A 22,457-nucleotide genomic window follows, 5' to 3' on the forward strand; every position below is an offset into this window, starting at 1 on the left:
CTACCTGGGCTTGTAAAATATGTGAGCAGACATCATAAAACTTTAAAAACCATTCGAGATGTTTAATCAAGTCTTATGAGGAGAAGAAGACTCGATGATGATACATGCTTACATTTTGAGTTTGACCCTAAGGGAGTAAAATATGCCTTGGAGAATGAAGATTGGATTCACATTGTTGGTGTTTTTCAACTATTGAGCAAAAAAATACTTAATACCAACATAATGAAACTCAAAAATTTAAGGATCAACTAATTCCCATTGAAAAAATATATGTACTTCTTATCTGGATCCAACTTCAACAAAATCAAGATTGGTTTTCTACTCCTTAGGCTCTATAGAACCAAGGTAGGTAAACCTAAAGGATGCAAGATTTTCAAAATAATACTGTACATAGATTTAGTTCATTCAATGACACTCATCAATAACAAACATCCCTTAAAAAAAGATATGGTCATGTTTCTTAGGTTTACACGTAATTCTAGCCACAGCAACTAACTACAACTTAGAAGTTAAGTGTAGACAAGTGCTGACCAGTATTGATAACTTTTTGAATAGTAAAAAAAATGATTTCAAATTTAATCTTAATGCTTACTTATGATCTTTCCATCTGCAAACTAAAATAATGAGATCAGTTCCTCATCTATTGGGATTTAGAGTCTATTCAATTCAAAGATCTAATTAATTGAATTACAATCAATGTTATTAGTAATTCTTACTAAAACTCATTCATATAAAAATCCATTATACTACCATGGCTATCCTATCAATTTTACTAAAGCATTTACTTAATTATTTGAATTAAAAGCAATAGTAAATTGGCATACGATTTGATTCAAATGCATTCAATTGAACAAGACTTGGTCATACAATCTCAAGATAACTAGACAATGAAAATGAAGACAAGATTCAATCAAAAACATGTGGGGACAATTCATCTTTGTATTCATTCCATTTTCAAAAATTCAACACAGTTGAATAAGGCTCAAAATAACTCAAAATGAAAAATCTAAATCCTATCAAGTTGATGTATTCTCATAAAATTACAAAGAAAACATATCACAAATTATACATCAAGAAAAGTTGGACTGAATAGACTTAGTAAAAACTTAGAAAGACAATAATTCAAACCCTTTCTCTAGCCCTAGAATCTCACTTATAAAGGGTGAGATGCTACAGTATTCAAGGTTAGAGAAAATGATAGCTTTCCTTTAAGACAAAATATATTTACATTCTACTATCACAAAAAGACAAAATTTTGCATAACATAAAACTTCTACATCAAAGTATTTTTTTGGTGGGCCTCTCTTCTGTTACATCTCCAAATGCTACGATTTCCATGACTGGCTCTTGTGCTATTTTGATTCCTTGGAATATGTAGCCATCAAACTTGATAATTTTGTGTCTTGTTCTAAAATTAATAAGTTAACCTCAACTTGGGGATCTCCACTAGCTTCATTATGAACTAATAAAACCACTTTTATTCTTGTTTCTTCTTCTACCATGTCATCATTTTGGGCCTCTAAACCTGCAATTGGTTGCTTGTCTTTGTCCTCCTCTTTCCTCTGATCTCCTATAGAAGTGTCAATGATCTATATTTCATGTTGATCCATCACATCATTATCAGTTTCAACTTCCCCCCACTACTCATCAGAAGTAATATCTACCATCCACTTCTCAAAAAGTGTGTCATCTAGCCAGTTATATTGTAGAATATCATTTGGCTTCTTGATCACATACTTAGCCACTTTGTCAATGCAAAATTTGGTTTTGAAGAATAAAAGTATAATTGAACCTTCACAATTTCCTCTATTGTGGTTGCCCACCATGTATTTCCTTTTTCATTAATGACTCTATTTATTCTCAAACAAAAATAGTCATCTAATTCTTTGGCCTATTCATCCTTACTTTTCAATCTATTCTTATCCAAAGAAAATGGGAATAAATAAAAAATTTCACTCCTATACTTATCCAAGTAGCTAACAATTCCTCTCTGCAACTCAACTCTTTTATCATATAATTCTGGAAGATCATTAGTAACATCATAAGTATTTTCTACATGGTCATGTGAAAATTTTACGATAGAAAAACATAAAAAAGTGACCTCTTTCCCTCTCTTGCTCCTTTTATTTACAAATGGGTTTCAAAATTTCATCATTTACTTTTATTAGCTCCCATATGTTTATTACCCCTACTAATTGATCAGGAAACAATGGCCATTCAATTTTATTAACCAAATACATGAGAGCCTTTCTTAATTTTCCCTCATATTGAACATTTAACTTGACATGCGATGCCCACAATTTACTCTTCTCCTCTTCAAAATCCTCATCTATATGTTATTGTGTCCTCTATGGTGTGTCAAGAATCTCCATGAGGGGAGTGGATTTAAAAGGTTCCACTAGTGGGTGAGGGTATGTGATTTTTGGCCTAGAAGACCATCCCTTCATTTTATTTCCATGTTCAATTTTTTTTTGAACTTCTTTATTATAGGCCTTAAAAAATTTCTCATACTTATCCTACAATGCTAACCTTTCTTGCTCATCTCTCTCTGTAGTGGCCAAAGCTAGGTTAGATGTACCAACATTCAAATGTGCAACCTCCACGTTGGTTTTATCTTCCACCCTCTTCACAATTATATTTCCCTTTAATCAAATATTATCTAACTATGAGGAAATAGTATTGAATCCTTATCTTGTTGACCAAATGACTAAGGCAACATGGTCTGCAGTGAATGTGGAACCTTTTATTTCTTTCTTATTTTGATCCTATATATCTAGTTTATTAGAAACATAATTAAGATCTAGAGAATCTTCTATATCCCAATTGGATAGGAGCAAAATATTGTATGCTCTTACCATCTATCTTCCCTCTTTAGTGGTCAAGTTCTTAAATTCTTGTGTCATCTCCTCCTTTATTTGGTTTTGTACATCTACTTCCTTCATCTCTAGATGTTCTACTCTCAATTTATTGTACCTTTCTTCAAAAATCCCTATATTTGTTCTCTAAGAAAACTAATAGAAGGCTCTTGACTTAAAAAAATCATCATCTGACAAAAATTTGTGGCTAGCCTATTCTAATACAGGGTCCAATGCCTTCCTTTGTAATCTACCACTACCAAATCAAGGCTTGGCATTGGAGGTGGACTACAGTACAAGTCATGAAAAATGAGAACCTTTGTCTTCCTACCAAATAGGTTTCCTCCAATCCTCCTAGCTACCACAATATCATATCTATTCCTACTTTTAGAGGCTCCTAGCAGGGAAATATGTGAGGGGTCCCTTGGAAACCATAAATTCTAAAAAAAAATTGAAACAAAGTATGGTATAATATCTCCATAATTGTGTGATATTTTCAAACCATAGGGGTTAGCCAAGGGCTTGATAAAATTTATTAATGCCCTAGGGATTCTGGGATTGTCCCTTAATAAGAGGCACCTTAACCTATAGGCAAAGTACCTATCAAACCTAATGAAACTAGCCTTTGCCACAACTAAATTGGCAAAGCTTCTCTCTCCTTTTCTCTATTCAAAACCATTTCTTTCCCAAAATATGTTACACCTTTAAAGAATTCAAAACCATATCTTTCCCAAAATATGTTTTCTTATCTTGTCCTTAGCAATTCCAAGTAGGTCTGTATGGATTTCTTCTACTAAATAGGAGGCAAGATAAAAAATGAACCATCATATACATAAAATTTATAGGCATGACATTCTTCTCATCCTTACCAAAAACCCTACATAGAGTCATATATATCTCCACAACCTAGGAATTGGAATCTTCTTTTTTAAAAGGTTCCCTAGTAGATGCTATGATTACTAGAAACTTCCCAATTGTTCCTATGTGTGCCCTCAATGCACCCTAGCTGATCATATCATTCTTTGATGAATATTCCTTCTCCATATCTAGTAGTGCAATAGGTATATGATAATCTGGTAGTGGTTCTAAACCAAAAGCTTCTCAAATTTCCTTAGGGCTTACTATGATCAGACATTCACCATCCACTATTCTCACTACTCTAATTGCTGGATCATAACTTTTGGCAATAGCCATTAATAGGTCAAAATCCATGAAAACACTAGGGACAACTAGTTTTCCCAAGTCAAAGTTCTAGATGTTCCCATGAGGGCCAAATAATTTCCTTTTCAAGAACCACTTTTTGAAAAGATAGAGCCCTATTCTAGAAGTAGTAGCATCTCTAACTTGATTTTCCTTATCATATAATTTGTTAGTGATTTTTAGTCTAGGGTTTAGAGAAGTTATTTTTTTCATTTGAGTAGACTCATTTGTGGTCTCTGGCAATAATTCAAAGAGGTCATCATGAATATTTCTAGATAAATAGTCTTCTTGACCTAACAAAACTTTCTTTGGAGGCATCGTGAACAAAAATATAGAAAACTAGAACACTTTGATATATATGGTGAATTTAGAACTTACTTGATTCTTTGCTAACTTTTCTCTGCAATTTTGCAATATAAATTCTTTTGTATTTTGATCACACCAAGCGTGATTTCTTAATAGCTCTGAACTCTTTGGAGGCCAACAAATTTGTTTGTGTATGAAGGAAATAACAAGATTTGTGCAATATACTATGTTCCTAGTTTGCACAAGGAGCTTTCAATCTTCATAAATGAACTATAAGGAGAAACAGAGTGGCACCACCTTCTATTTTTGAAAATATTCCATCAATCCCAAAAAATCTGAGGATCTAGGAACAATAAAAAAATATGACTCATATTCTACTTACAAATTTTGAAGTCAACCAAATAAGCTTTATCCACATAAGCCTTTCTTTTACTACTAACAAATTGGTCTAGACCCATTGGTGCTTGCTGACACATGTCATCTTCTCGCTATGTTGTTGTGCCTAAATAGTGAGCAGTTTCCTTATGCGACATAGAAATCATCATCAATTCTTTATAATCTGATGATGTGCATTTCACTAGTGCTTTAATGTGACTATGGTGGGTCCCTCCATTTCTCCCATTGGTTTCCATGTTTCTACCATTAACAAGAAAGCCATTTCTCATAATGACTTAGTGCCTACCATAGATGCGCTTTGATCTGATAGTCCCCTTTTACATGTATCTTCATTCTAAATGGAATTCCACATCAAATGTGACTCAACAATGCTTTGACATGATGGAAAATCATGTATAATATTTTAATCCTTTTGCAACATTCAATAAAAGAAAGCTCTATCATGTCTTGGTTTTTTCGGTAAGGCACTATGCTGCTACTGGAATAAAACATGGGTTTGGTTGTGACATAGCAACCATGACACTTTTAAAAGAATCTGGCACAAAAAAAATACACATTCTTGATTGTTGCCAACCTATCAAAATGATTATATGGCTTATTTCTAATAGGGAATTTTTGGGACTCACCTTTTAATATAAACCATTACCTCATTCCATTTTTTGGTGAGCTGTTATGTCCCTACCAGCATAAAACATGAGTTTTCCAGTCATGACATAATGACCTCCTTAAAGTTTTAGAAATTTTGGTGCCAAGAAAATGACATGTTTCTACCATCATCATTTGTGTTTAATGTCTCTAACAATGCATCATAATCACATGTTTACATTAATAATAGAAAACTTTGCAATGCCCATCCTATTTGTTAATATTACCTTTGTCATATTCTTGACAAGGCGTTATGTCACTATCGATAGGATTCTTTCATTTTTTGTTCATGACATAGCTTCCTCCTAGATATTACCAAAACTGGTGATGAAAAATATAACATATTCCAACTAGTCCCCTTTCTAGTACTAACATTTCTTACATCAGTCACACTACTAAGAAGTTGAAAATAATTAAAAACCTAGTGCCTACTTTCTGCTTCACATCACTGTCTTTTTGTTTTGTGATGGTTTCCATGTCACATAGGCTAAAATCCTCACTTCTTTATGCAACATGATGACCACCATATATCTTGAAGAGGTACAATGGTAGGAATAATTTTGGGAAAAGAAACTAAAAAGAAAGAATTTAAATGGCTCTCAAAAGAATATTCCACTTTAAAAATTGAATTATGCACAATTTTTTTTTAATAAAGGAAGCACATAACCTAATAAGTCTACTTGGGGCATAAAATATTTTAATAGGGTTTCACCTAGTTTTTTACACTTTACACAAACCAAACCCTAACCTACATGATACAAACATATCTTCTTTTTTTAACTTGTGAAAAATTAGACCACTAGTGACTTTGTCTAGGGATGATAGACTACATCCAAAGAGAGCAACCACACTAGAAAAGCACTAAGCACAACAACTATACAAAAGAAAAAGAGGATATACAAATGTATAGAAACCCTAAAACTACTATTTATGGAGAAAATAAGCATTTTAGCCAAAATACTTCTTCAAGAACTATCCATGAATTGGCAGCTCAAGAATGTTACCTAATAGATCTTTCAGCAATTAAGAATCCTATCCCCATGAATCTTTGATTAGATAAGGGCCCAACCATATACGATCAAATTTTCCATGTTTTCCCTTATTCTCAATCCTGGCATTCCATATGATGACAAAATCTTCAAATTCAAACTTCTTACTCACTGTTCTTTTATCATAAAATGTCTTAACTTATAGTTGCAACTTTTGATTTCTGAGAGATGCTTCCTTCTTGGTCTCAATCAATCCTACCAACTCATCTAGTCTTTCTTACATGTCATCATCATATTTTTGGATATAATTATAGAATCCCACTAGATTTTTATGAGCAATCCTTGCCTGGATTCCATACACAATATTAAAGGGTGCCCTCCTATGGCTTTTTTATAATCAACCTATCAACCCATATTGCTAATTACAATTTAGAATCCCAAGCTTTCTTATTATCATCCAGTGTCCTTTTTATTACTTTCAAAAAGCTTTTATTAGTGGATTCAGCTTGTCCATTTTCTTGTGGATGATATGGCAAAGATGTTGATCTTGTAATCCCATACTTATCATAAAATTTTATGAATTCTTCATATCTAAAGCACATTGCATTATCTGTCACAATCCTCTAAGGACAACCAATCTAGAAATGATTTTATTTAGCAAAAAATTATTGACAACCTTTCTAGTTTTATTTCTTGTAGGAATTGCCTCTACCTATTTTCTGAAGTAATCAATTCCCCCTTGAGAGATTTTTGATATGAAATCCATTCCCCATTGTTAGAATGGTGCTTGAACTTCCATTGCTTTTAACGAAGTGTTTCCTAAAAAATTTAACTTACCTGCAAATCTCTAACAAGCATCACATTTTTTGACCATCATCTGAGCATTTTTCAAGAGGGAAGCCGACTAGAATCTAGCTCTCAACACTTTGTGTGTAGTAGTCTTGGCCATATAATGTCCTTCATAGACTATTACATTTTCTTGATCAACACATTTTAGTAGCACTCCTTCAAAGTTTATCCATCATAAATCATTCTGGACAATAATTTATATTTGATGGCTTGTAATTTGGTGCTTCTTTTTTCATTCTCAGTCAAATGGGAGGGAACTTCCATATGTTGCAGATAATAAATGACATTAGTATATTCACAGTTATTCATATCACATAAACCTAATCTTAGGTCATCTGCTACTATATTGATCTAATTAGCGTCTAAGTTTGATTAAGCCATAAGCTTGGCTAGTCCTTGACCTCTTACCAATTTTGTGATTTAAATTTCAATGTTGAATTCTTGGATCCTATTGATCCATCTTGATCTCCCACCTAATAACTCCAGCTGAGAAAATATGTCCTTTATAGCTGCACTAGGTACAAATGCAATAGCAATGACACCTACCAAATAAAACCTAAAAACCTTAACAACCTTCACCAAGGCATATAAGGTGAGCCATGGTAAATCATTATAGCCTATTGTAATGATTTACTAAAGAAAGTAATAGGTTGTTCATATCCTTCCTCATTCTTCTTCCTCATTCTTCTATAACAAGATTGTAGCTACAGTATGGAAAGATGCAAAAGATAATATGTGCATTGGTTTTGTGTAATCTAGAGTCCTAAGGACTGGACCATTCTTTATGGAAATTTTAATATCCTAAAAAGATTGTGAGGGCTCACTGCCCCAATTAATAGTAGCTCCTTTCTTGAGCATTTTAGAAGTAGGTCTACTAATTTTAGCAAAGTTTGTAACAAACCTCCTTAGAAAGTTAACTTGGCTTAGGCACCTTATCAATGGCTGCCAGTCTCTTAGGATCTATCTTTACACCATATTTTGACACTATATGTCCAAGTAATCTACCTTCAGTCACCCCAAATGTACATTTCTTTGGATTTAAAGATACCCAATATTCCAAGGCTTTGATAAAGATCTTTTCTAGATTACTACAATGAACACAAGCTTTCTTGGAATATATTGTAAGCCCATATTGGTTTATGACCATAAATTTATTAGTATACTCATGGAATACTACATCCATAGCTCTTTGAAATGTGGCACATGCATTGATCAAATGAAATGACATCCTCACATATACATAGGATCCCCATGGAGTTGTAAAAGTTGTCTTAAATTGTTCACTCTCCTTCACAAGGACCTGATTGTATCCTAAAAACCCATCCATCAATGAAATTAGCTCAAAACTAGTTACCTATTGTAGCATAGCTTCCATATTTGGTAACCCATAATTGTTCTTTAGGGATGCAATATTTAAATTTCTAATGTCTACACATAATCTTATGTCCCCATTCTTCTTTCAGATAGGTACCAAATTTGAAATCTAGGTGGAATGTCTAATTGGCTTAATTATCCCTCCACCCCTTAGCTTCATCAACTCCTCTTGCATTTTGGGCATTAAAAAGGGATTTACTAGTCTTTTTTTTCTATCTAAAAGGTATTACATTATCATTTAGTGGTATGGTATGTTGGAACATATCTTCCCTATAAGCCTTAAGGACGTCATATGACCATGCAAAAACATGCTTGTACATCCTTGGTAAATCAATCAATGGTTTTCTATTTTTAGCAGGAATGTTTTGGACAATATAAAATTTCTTGGGAGCCTCATCAGTACCAATATTTACTTCTTCTAATTCTTGAGGCTTCGGGTCCCCAGTTCTAGCTTTTACTCTATCTTGATTATCAAAAATATTCTTCAAAACCACTAACCTATTAGATACCTTGTTGGTTTTCAACTACATAATCTCCTAGGCAAAAATAGTGTGCTCACCACTAATGACTTCAATTAAATCACTATAGTCTATTTCTTGATCATAGTACTTGTCCTCACTTAACATGAAATTTAGAATATCTTTGTCATCTTCAAAGAGTTGTTAGTTTTAAACATTGTTAGGTAATGAAAGCCTATTTTGAACCTCTATCTATGAAATTCCTGCATATGACATTTCCTTAAGCTTTATTGCTACATTTGTAAGTAGGTCTACCACTTTATTCTAGCTTTGATCCCTCCATGAAATACCAAATGCATCAAAAAACTCTATCTGGTCCCATATTGCATTTTTATATTGTTTTAACCTTTTATTTTTTGAAGCATAAGTTTCCTTTATCTATGAGATAACTAGTTTTAGAATCATGTATGACATGCACCATTTTGATTCCATGATGGGTGGCAACTTTTAGTCCTAACAATAGGGCTTCATACTCTGGTATATTATTGGTACAAGAGAATTTTAGAGTAGATGAATATCTGAAAGTATTCTTCTTAGGAGAAAAAAAAACTTATCCTACCCCTGAACCTTCTTTGGAACTAGCCCCATCAAAGTACATAGTCCACAAAACCGGTGAATCCATGCAGTATTCCACTTTGTGTTCAATCATAGCTCACAATTTCTCTACTTCTTGAATGATCAATTATGCCCTAAAAGAATTTATACCAGTGTCCAAAAAGTAAGTTGAATCCTTATCAATTTCTTCTCATAGAATCTTATTAACCCTCAGCTCCCTATCTACTTTGATAGCTTTTTCACCTATTTTGAACATAGCATAAGATAAGTCACACTATAAACTACCCCCCATAGCTACACTCCATTTTCTAGAGAACAAAATCTCATAACATTGGGGAATGTCAACTATAAGGACTGACATGGTCAATTCCACCTTAGGATATGCAACTAACTTGAATGGTAGTGCATTGATAGTACCTATAACAGGGACTTCTCTAGCATCCATGTCCCCTCACATCTACCTTTCTTAGTATCTACCTTCTATCCTAAAGCTTCCATAACTTGAAAAGACATGATGGTGTTAGATGCTCCAAAATCTATCATGTAGTTCTTTACAGTTTTCCCTTTTATGATCAAACTAAGAAAAAATGAGTCAATATCTTCTATGTAGGCTACTAATGAATCATCCAAAAACATTTCAGGGATTTGGGATATAATAGCATTATCTTCTACCATGAATGGGGTTTGATGAATGGCACTTGGTTCAACCACATTACCATTATTTCCTATCCCACCCAACCATGATAAGGCCTTACTCTTGTGCTCCTTATTTCTAAGTAATTCACACAAAGGTACTTTAATAGTCATTTGTGACAACATAGATATTATATCAATAGGCTCAGACATAGTGGGCTTTACAAGCATACCTAGAGTGAAAGTCCTTTGAATAGTAGGCACTATGATCTACTTGGCTAAATCAGATATTGAATTCTTTTCTTGCACTATTGTTCTAGGGTATCACTTGTTTGAAATTGCACTTTCTTTTTAGGCTCCCACTTCTTGACTTTACTATCTTTTGCCTTTGTTGTCTCAGAATGAGTTTTCTTGCTCTCATCCTTTATCTTGTGTGTAATATCATTGATGAATATACCAAAAGATTTTCTAGCATTATTTCCAATTGTCCTATTCCTCAGGTTATAGTTACTTTCCACTTGAGAAATCATTTCTGCAGTGATTTTGTCAACCTCCTCCTTTGAAGGCATTCTCAAGTTTATATTATCAACATTTGAGGGTACATTACATACCTTATCTTTATTATAATTTTCATCATATGAGAATACTTTTTGATGATGTAGTTGATAAGAAATTCTCTAACTAGTAACATCATCCTCATTTTTCTCTAAATCAAAATCTACACAATCATCAAACATGCCTACCATATTATAGTTTACATCATCATGGCTCTTTTCTTCTTCTTCTTCATGTTGTGTACTTTGATCTAAAGAAAATGACTGAACAACTACACAATAATCTGTAGAGTGAGGTGATTGACATATGTTGCACCATGGTACATCATCATTCATATTGATAGAGCTTCTTTGGAGAGGATCTGGTGTACCATTATGTTTTACATTTTGGGTTTGGTTGGGAATTGGTTTACCATCCTTCCATTGAGTGGTATAGGGGTAATTATGCATTGTTGGTAGTCTATTGAAATAGTTATTATTTGACAAGGCCTTCTCACCAACACTAGGTTTGTTCGAAGTGAAAGTTAATGGATTCATCTTTTTTAATAAGTCCAATACTTGACCTATTGAGAGTTCTTCAAGCTTTTTCCCTACTAGAACTTTATCATTTTCTTTCTTTTTATTCTTGGGATTGAACAACTTTGGTTCATCTCTTGTCCCTAACTTACTAGATGCTTTTCTATTACTTTCAATATTTACTATAATTCTAAAAGCATCCGTCAAAGTCTTAGGCTCCTTATCGGTCAACTGATAATCCATCTTTCTATCAAAAGAATTCAAGTATGTTTGTAGGCAGACATCTTAATTTAATTTCATAACCCAATACAATTTGTACATTCCCTTCTATAATCTTACATTGAAATCAAATGTAGATTCATTAGAATTTTTCTTGGTATTATCAAAATCATTCAACATGAAACCAACGTTAGGATTATCACCATATTGTTCTTTGAACAATTTCTCCATATCACTCCAAGAACTAATGCAATCATCTGGTAATCTTCTAAACCAATCCCTAGCATCCTCAATCAATGAATGCACAAAAAATTTCATCACCATATCTTCATGCTCAACTTCAAAGTCATTTAACATATCTATAAAGACTCTTAGGTGTTCCTCACCAATGACAACATTGTTTGTAGAAAACATGATTACTTTATCCCTTAGATCAAAAGATATGGGGTGAGGGACACGAAGAATCACTACAAATGATATTTATCTAAATTTTTCCATATATATAGGATTTTTTTTCTAAAAACTAATAGCATTAGATGTGCTTGCTATATTAGCCTAATTATGGGCAATATTTTGTGATTGTTGTATGTAGATAGTAGGGATCTGAATAGTAGTAGTAGATGAAGAGATAGGGGCAGATTGAGACATAGCCTAACTAGATATTACTAGCCCACAAGTAGGCATAGAAGTTGTAGTTTGAGTAAACAAGTTGGGTGAGGAAGCTAAAGTAGAGTTAGACTTAATGAACTAATTTTTTTCTCTTGCTCTCTATTGCTTGAGCTTCATTCTCAACCTTCTCAAGTTCTAATGCCAAATCCTCTTTCTTCTTTCTAGATTTTTCTAGATCTAGTTCTAGTTTAGTCATGGGAGGATTTATAGATTTTTTAATGCAACTTGGGGTTCATTTATTTGGATGCCTATACCTTTTCCCTTTCCCTTATTTGTCGGTTTTACAAGAGGTTCTATAGGATCTATTTGGATAGGCTTGTAGGCTTGGACTTGAGAAATAATAGGTTTTTGCCTTTGGTTCACGAGCTTTTCTTGTTCTAGAACCTTAGATCTTAAACTATCTATATCTCCAAACACATCAGCATGAAGGACTAAGGTCCTTTCCTCTAACTTCTTGTTTTGTTATTTCGAACCACTTATCCTCCAAGCAGGTTATCTCTTTCAATAATGGCATTTAAGGTTTATTGCTCTCTTTCTTTCTCCAAATGGACATGCTTGGCCTCCTCCTCTGCAACACATTTCTTCTGAACTTCTATCTCTGAATAGATTTTGTTAGCGTCTACAAAAGTTGCTTCTGAATTGGCAAGATCATCAAGATCTATAAGATTAGTCTCCATAAATGGAACTATTCATGGACCCTTCATTATATTCCCATATCCTAACTTACAATTCATATCTGATCTATGAAACATATCTCCTACTAAGGAAACATTTTTATCATGATACACTTGGTCTTCTTGCAATGGGGTGCTAAATATCCCCCCTAAAAACCTCCTAGTTTCTAACTCAGAACTCAATGAGGAAGATTTCCTTCCTACCACTGGTTGGTATTAAGGGTAAACTGATGTATTTACCCTTGGTTTCCATGTGGGATTTGGATCTACTTTCTTTTTTCCTTGATTCTTCCTACCACCTTGGGGTAGATTAGTATATAAGGGTACATTAGGATTGGCCCTTGTGTAAGCTCTTGTATTCTTCCTTTTATCATCCATTAAGAGGGAATTTATTATTAAATAAGCACTAGCTACAAAACCTTAACTAAGTTGCCACCCTATTCTAGGGACAATATGATAGAAAAAAAAGCTTTTGAATTTAATGAAAAGACACAAAAAAATGGACAATTTCTTTGTAACACAGATGGACCAATCACAAAAATACATGACTACAACTCTTGGTTGATAGATAAGACACTTCAAAAAGGCTGTGTACATCAATGTACACCTATTGCACTAGGGTTGTCTCTTTTTCTCTAAATTTTGAAGGTTTGTCACTAAAACAGGCCCACTATAACCACAAGCTATATTGCATTATGATCTGACACACACGTAGACAACATGACCAAAGAAACTGCAATACTTCTCACACATGTGAAGAATTTTCTTCCTAGAAAAGTCACCATTTTGTTTCTATTTTTCAACTATTAAGAAAAAAAATACTTAATACCAACATATTAAAACTCACAAAATCTAAGGATCAACAAAATCAAGATTGATTTTCTACTCTTTATTCTCTAGAGAACCAAGGCAGATATACCTAAGGGATGGAAGATCTCAAAGTAACACCATATATATATTTAGTTCATTCCATGACACTCTACAATAATACACATCGCCTAGAAATAGATATGGTCACCATTCCTCTTAGGTTTACACATAATTCTCACCACAACAACTAACTACAAATTAGAAGTTAAGTGTAAACAAGAACTGATCAGCATTGATAACTCTTTGAATAGTAAAAAAAAAATGATTTTAAATTTAAGCTTGATGCTTACTTATGATCTTTCCATCTATAGACTAAAATAATTAGATCAATGCCTTATCTATTTGGATTTAGAGTCTATTCAATTCATAGATCTTATTGATTATGTTATAATCAATGTTATTAGCAATTCTTGTTGAAACTCATTCTTATAAACATCCATCCTATTACCATGGCTATCCTATCAATTTTATTGAAGCATTTACTTAATTCTTTGAATTTAAAGCAATAGTAAATTGGCATACAATTTGATTCATTTACATTCAATTAAACAAGACTTTCTCATACAATCTCAAGATAACCAGATAATGAAAATGGAGACAAGATTCAAACAAAAAAGATATGGGGACAATTCATCTTTGTAGTCATTCCATTTTGAAAAATTGTATACACTTGAATAAGACTCAAAATGACTCAAGACAAAAAATTTAAATCTTATCAAGTTGATGTATTCTCATAAAATTGTAGAGAAAACATATCACAAAGAATACATCAAGAAAAGCTAGATGGAATATACTTAGTAAAAACTTAGAAAGACAATAATTGAAACCTTTTCTCTAGCCCTAGAATCTCACTTATAAAGAGTGAGATGCAACAAGCTTTAGGCTTAGAGAAAATGAGATTTTTCCTTTAAGACAAAAGATATTTACATTTTGTTGTCACAAAAAGAAAAAAAAATTGTGTAATAGAAAACTTCTACATAAGAGTATTCTTTTGGTGGGCCCTGCTTCTGTTACATCTTAAAATGTTATGATTTCTATGATTGGCTCTTGTGCTATTCTAATTCCTTAGAATATGTAGCCATCAATCTTTCCAATGTTGTGTCTTCTTTTGATATTTTCAAGTTAACCTCAACTCGGGGATCTCCACTAATTTCATTGTGAATTAATAAAACCACATTTATTCTTATTTCTTCTTCCACCATGTCATCATTTTGGGCCTCTAAACTTGTAACTGTAATTGGTTGCTTATATTTTTCCTCTTATTTCCTCTGATCTCCTATAGGTGTATCAATGATTTTTATTTCATCTTGATCGATCTCATCATTATTACTTTCAACTTCCTCCCACTATGCATCAGAAGCAATATCTACCATCCACTTGACAAAAAGTGTATCATCTGGTAAGTTAAACTATAGAATATCATTTTTCTTCTTGATCACACACTCAACCACTTTGCCAATGCTAACAAAATCTTGTTTTAAAGAATCAAAGAATAATCAGACATTCACAATTTCCTCTATTATGGTTTTCCACTATGCATGTCCTTTTTCATCAATGACACTATTTATTCTCAAACAAAACATGTCATCTAATTCTTTGGCCCATTCATCCTTATTTTTCAATCTATTCTTCTTATCCAAAGAAAAGGGGAATAAATAATTTTTTTCACTTCTATACTTATCCAAGTGGCTAACAATTATTCTCTGCAACTCAACTCTTTTATCATCAAACTCTAGAAGATCATTAGTAACATCACAAGTTTTTTCTATGTGGTCATGTGAAAAATTTATGATAGAAAACCATAAAAAAATGACCTCTTTTATTTTCTTGCTCCACTTATTGACAATGAGTTTCAAATTTTCATCATTTTCTTTTATTTCCTCCCATGTGTTTATTACCCTTGCTAATTGATCATTAAAAAATGGCCATTTAGTTTTATTAACCAAATACATGAGAGCCTTTCTTAGTTTTTCCTCATACTAAAAATTTAACTCCACATGCAATGCTCATAGTTTACTCTTCTCCTCTTCAGAATCCTCAGCTGTATAATACTACAACTTCTGTGGTGTGTCAAGAATCTCAATGAGAGGAGTGGATTTAAAAGATTTTACTCATGGGCGAGGGTATGTGATCCTTGGCAACATAGTACATAGTGAATGTGGCTTCTTTTATTTCTTTCTTATTCTAATCCTATATGTTTAGTTTATTAGAAACATAATTAAAAACTAGAGCATCTATTATATCCCAATTGGATAACAAAAAAACATCAGATGCTCTTACCATCTATCTCCCCTCTTTAGGGGTCAACTTCTTAAATTCTTAAGTCATCTCCACCTTTATTTGGTTTTGTGCATCTATTTCCTTCATCTTTGGATGTTTTTCTCTCAATTTATTCCACCTTTCTTCAAAATCCATTTATTTTTCTCCAAGAAAACTGATAGAAGGCTCTTGACTTAACAAAATCATCATCTAACAAAAATTCATGGCTGGCCTATTCTAATAGAGGGTCCAATTCCCTTCCTTTGTAATTTTCCACTATCAAATCAATGCTTGGCATTGAAGGTTCTTGAGGATTTCCCTCTTCTACCTCTGCCTAGGTAATAAATACTCCCCCTTGGGACCCTAGTCTTTCAACTTGCTGTCTAGTGAGCTTGTTTTCTCCAATCTACAAATGGGATTGGGTGGGTGAATATTCCTCAATGTGAGGAACTTGTTTTATTATTATTTTTTTCCTCTTGGGTGACGGCTCATTAGGTCTCTCTTCCAAAACAACACTAGTTGATCCTATTATTTGCTTGCCTTTGTTCATAGTAGCCTTCTTATTCTAGATCACATTGTAGCCTAGTATTTTTTGGACAATTAACTACCCTATTCCAACATTAGGAGTGAATGCCAATCTCCTCATGACATCTTTGGCTTTATCTGGATATGCATTAATGAAGAATTGTTTCTTCTCATTCATTGTTTCCATTATCTTAGGAAAGGTAAGCATGCACTTATTTATTTTTTCTACCTTATTTTTTGCATTATCAAGATGCTCATAATCTTTGTTAAAACAATGAATAAATTCCAAAAATCTCGAAAGACCCCTCCAGTTCTCCTGTTTGGTCTCTTACTCTTGCAAAGAGAACTCATTCCTTATTATATCCTTAGGGTAATAAGGTTGATGTTTATGGAACCAAGCTTAGCTCTGAATCTTAAAAAAAAATCATAAAATACCTCAGTATCACAAAAATAGGGATGAGACATAGCCATCTTATACTAGTCTAGAAACTTGTGTAAAGACAACAAACCACCCTTTGTAATTACAAAATGGTGGGCTATAGTACAAGTTAGGAAAAATGAGCCTCTTTATCTTCTTACCAAATAGGTTTCCTCCAATCCTTCCAACTACCATAATATCTTAGCTATTCCTATTTTTAGAGGCACCTAGTAGGACAATACGTAGGCGTCCCTTGGAAACCATAAATTCTAAAAATAGTTGAAATATAGTATGGTATAATATCTCCCCAAATGTGTGATACGTTAAAAATAGAGGGGTTATCCATGGGCATAATAAAATTTATTAATGTCCTAGGGATTCTAGGATTCTCCTTTAATAAGAGGCACCTTAACCTTGAGGTAAAGTACCTATCAAACCTGATGAAACTAGCCTTTTTCTATATCCTAGGTCATATCTGCACTCCAGAACTAAATTACTAGAGCTTCTCCCTCCTATTCTCTGTTGAAAACCATTTGTTTCCCAAAATACATTAGATCTTTAAACAAGAACATATGGATCAGTAGTGAGTAGTGCCCTTGATAATTCCATCCAGGCCTGTATGGATTTCTTCTACTAAATAGAAGAGAAAATAAAAAATAATATCAACATCGAAAGAATAAATTTGAACCATCATATACATACAATTTATAGGCATGACATTCTAGTCATCCTCATCAAAAACCCTACATAGAGTCATATATATCTCCACAGCCTAGTAATTAAAATATTCTATTTTAAAAGGTTCCCTAGTAGATGTTTTGATTACTGGCATGTTCCCAATTATTCCTATGTGTCCCCTTAGTGCACCCTACTTGATCGTATCCTTCTTAGATAAATATTCCTTCTCCAAATCTAGTAGTTCAATAGGTATATGATAATTTGAGAGTAGCTCTAGACAGAAAACTTCTCAAATTTCATAAGAGTTTATTTTGATGAGACATTTACCATCCACTCTTCTCACTACTCTAATTTCTGGATCATAACTTTTGGAAATAGCCATTAATAGGTTAGAATCCATGAAAACACTACCACTAGTTTTCCCAAGTCAAAGTTCTAGAAGTTCCCATGAGAGGAAAATAATTTCCTTTGACAAGAACCATTTTTTGAAAAGGTAGAGTCCTATTCTAGAATTAGTAGCATCTCTAACCCAATTTCCCATTTCATACAATCTGTTCGCAATTTTGAGTGTAGGGTTTACAAAAGTTAATTTTTTCACTTGAGCAGATTGGTTTGTGGACTCAAGCAATAATTCAAGGAGGTCATCATGATTTTTTTTGGATAAATAGTCTTCTTGATGTGAGAAAAATTTCTTTGGAGGCATGGTGAATAAAAATCATAGAAAACTAGAACACTTTGATATATATGGTGAATTTAGGAACTTACTTGATTCTCTACTACCTTTTATCTACAATTCTACAATATACTATGGAAAAATGGAATTTATTCTACATTCTGATCACACCAAGCATGATTTATTAATAGCTCTAAACTCTTTGGAAGCCTAAAAAAAAATTTGTGTATGAAGGAAATAGCAAGAGTTTTGCAAGTATACTTTGTTCTTAGTTCACACAAGGAGCTTTAAATCTTCATAAATGAACTGTAAGGAGAAATAGAGTGGCACCAACTTCTAGTTTTAAAAAAACACCATTGATCCCAAAAAATCCAATGATCTAGGAATAGAATAAAAGATTACTCATTCTCTACTTGCCAAGCTGGAAGTCAACCAATAAGCTTTATTCACGTAACTCTTTCTTTTACTACTAGAAAATTGATCTAGACCCGTTGGTGCTTGAAGACATGTCTCATCTTTTCGCTATGTCATTGTGCCTAAATAGTGAGTAGTTTCCTTATGTGACATTATGACCATCATCGATTTATTATAATCTAACAATGCCCATTTCACTAGTTTTTTAACATGACTATGGTGGGTCCCTCCATTTCTCCCTTTGGTCACCATGTCGCTAGCATTAACATGCAAGAAATTTCTCATAATGGCATAACACCTACCGTAGGTGCACTTTGATTGGTAGTCCCCTTTTACATGTATCTTCATTTCAAATGGGTTCCCACATCATATGTGACTCAACAATGCTTTGACATACTAGAAAATTGTGTATAATATTTTAGCCCTTTTGCAACATTCAATAAAAGAAAACTTTGTCATATGTTGTCTTTTTTGATAAGGTACTATGTCACTCCTAGCATAAAACATGGGTTTTCTAGTCATGACATAGTGACCACTACACTTTTAAAAGAATCTGGCACACAAAAAAGATACACATTCTTGATTGTTGCCAACTTGTCAAGATGATTATGTGGCTTATTGCTGACAAGGGAACTTTTGGGACCCACATTTCAATATAAACCATTGTTGCATTCCATTTTCTGGCGAGGTGCTATCTTGCTATCAGCATAAAACATGGGTTTTCCAATCATGATATAGTGACCTCCTTAAAGGTTAAGAAATTTTGGTTCCAAGAAAATTACATGTTTATGCCATCCTCATTTTTTTTAATGTCTCTAACAATGCATCATAATCACATGACCACATTAATTTTAGAAAACTTTACGATGCCCATTTTGTTTGTTAATCTTACCTTTTTCATATTCTTGGCAAGCTGTTATGTCACTACTAGTAGGATTCTTGCATTTTCTGATCACGACATAGTGAGCTCCTAGATATTACCAAAATTGGTGATGAAAATATAACATATTCCAACTAGTCCCCTTTTTGGTACTAACAGTTTTGACATCAATCACACTACTGAGAATTTCAAAATAATTAAAAATCGAGTATCCACTTTCTTCTTCATATCATTGTCTTTCCATTTTGCAATGGTTGCCATGTTGCATAGGCTAAAATCCTTGCATCTTCTTTATGCAACATGATGACCACCATAGATCTAGAAGATATCTAATGGTAGGAATAATTGTGTGAAAATAAACTAAAATGAAAGAATTTAAACATCTCCCAAAAGAATATTCCACATTCAAAATTGAATTGCCTACAATTTTTTTTTAAAAAGGAAGCACATGACCTAAAAAGTCTACATGAGACAAAATATTATAATAGGGTTTCGCCTAGTTTGTTTTTACTTTACACGAACCAAACCCTAACCTGCAGGATACAAACTTATCTGATTTTTTTACTTGTGAAAAATTAGACCACCATAGGCAATGAATAAAAGAATTTCTCAGATTGAGAAGAACAATACTTAGACCTTAGTGCCAAGACCTAAAGAAAAAAATGTTAATGGGACAAAGTGGGTTGTTAGGAACAAGCTCAACAAAAATGGTGAAGTAACAAGAAACAAGGAATGACTCGTGTGCAAGGGTTATGCTCAAGAAGAAGGAGTTGGTTATGTAGAAAAAATTTATCCTATGGAAAGATTTGAAGGAGTCAGATTCCACTTGCATATTTAGCCTAAAAAAATTTCAAGGTATATCAAATGGATGTCAAATCTGCATTTTAAAATGGCATACTTGAGGAAGAAGTTTACATTGAATAACCTTAAGGATTTGCATATCCAAACCTAAAGAACATGGTATGTAAACTAAACAAAGACCTTTATGGATTGAAGTAAGCCCCAAGAGCATGGTATGAAATATTACATAATTATTTGGTGAAGATTGATTTTGAAAGGATAGATGATAATAGTAATCTATATTTGAAGAACGGTAAGAACAACGAAGTATTGTTATCTAAAATATTTGTTGATGATATTGGGAGTGGTAATTATGGCCTAATATATATAAACAAAATTCAACATGATCATTATATGAAGAATCATCTCCAAATGAACATGGGATAATTCATCTAAGATAACTTTACAAGTCAATCTTTCGCCTCGTAACTACATTGATTTTGCTATTCAATCTCAGATCAAAAAGCTAGCAACTAGACAACTAGAATGAAGCATTTTTTAAGCTATATGATACACAAGAGTTAAACTATATGAGCTACAAATTAATCTAGAAATAAAAAGAGAATTTTAATCTAAATGAATACATTATTAAACTAGATGAGAATAGGATGCAATAATAATAACTATGAATGTAAATAAAATGAGTAATTAATGTAGCATAAGTTTGATACTATTCAATTGCAACCTTTGAAATTAGAGATTGAGGATCTCTTAAATAGAATTCCAGAATTGATCAATGGTCAAGATCAAATTGAATTAATGGTCAAGATTGGAAATGAGATTTAGTTGGAATGGAAACTTTTTTGTGCAAATGAAGTTAACTAATTCAATTCTGAGTGTAACGAAGAGTTAACCATTTCAATTCCTTTTCCAATTCCAATTCACTTAGGGCCCATTTGGTTGCTGGAATATAATTTAAGAATTAGCATTCAAAATCTTGGATTTAGGATTCTAGAACTTGAAATCCATATTACAATTTTGGGGATTAAGTTGGGGACCGTTTGGTTCAAATTTGATATTTCAAATTTAGTATTCCTAACCTGTTTGGTTCAAACACAGATTCTAAAGAAAGAATAGTCTAGAATTTTATTCCACCTGAGCAATGCCTAGATGAAGTAATGTGTTCCTGCACTCTTAAGTGGCACCATCATATTTCCACTACTATCTTGCAAAAGTATATTTGAAGGCATGCACAACTAGAACCCCATTGAGTCCATCTCCACTACAGTGTGTGTGGAATCATAGGTAAATGCTACAACATCAATAAAAGGAGCAATGCACATGCTAAAGTGGCAGCCAAGTTTTCCTCTTTGCTAGAGGTGGGTGAGGGCATGGTGGTGGTAGGAGAAGAAGCAGTCAAGGGAAGAACAGCTAGACTAAATTTTATTCCACCCGAGCAATGTCCAAAGGAAGTAATGTGTTCCTGCACTCTTAAGAAGCACCACTGTAAAACTCTCGCAAAGCTTTCAAATGGCTTTAATGCTCTATAAATTTTTCTTTCCCTCTATGGGAAACATCACTCAATAATCTCCTCCTCATCAATGTCGCATAGATTGATTTGTAAAAGCATCAATCAGAAGCAACAAATGAGATGTCGACCTACTATATTTCAATAAAAAACAATGGTAGTGGAAATGAAGAGATGTAGAAATGAATTCTAAACATAATAAAATTTCATTTTATTTGGAATCCTCATTTTGAAAAAAATGGGATTTAAAATGTGGATTCCAAATAAAAGGTATTTTGCAAGAATTTGGAATCCTTGTTTTGGGGCTCAAATGGGGATACCAAATCCTCATTTCTTCAAATCCCAATTCCAATCTTGTGCACCAAAAGAATGGATTTGAAATTTTTAGGGATTGGGCATGCCAATTCTTGTCTAATTCTAGCAACCAAAACTGACCCTTAGAGTTTCCAATTTTGTACAAAAGAGAGAATGTGGAGATCA

This window comes from Cupressus sempervirens, chromosome 1 (genome assembly GCF_028749045.1).
Source record: "Cupressus sempervirens isolate cs-2001-9-10 chromosome 1, ASM2874904v1, whole genome shotgun sequence".
NCBI lineage: Eukaryota > Viridiplantae > Streptophyta > Pinopsida > Cupressales > Cupressaceae > Cupressus > Cupressus sempervirens.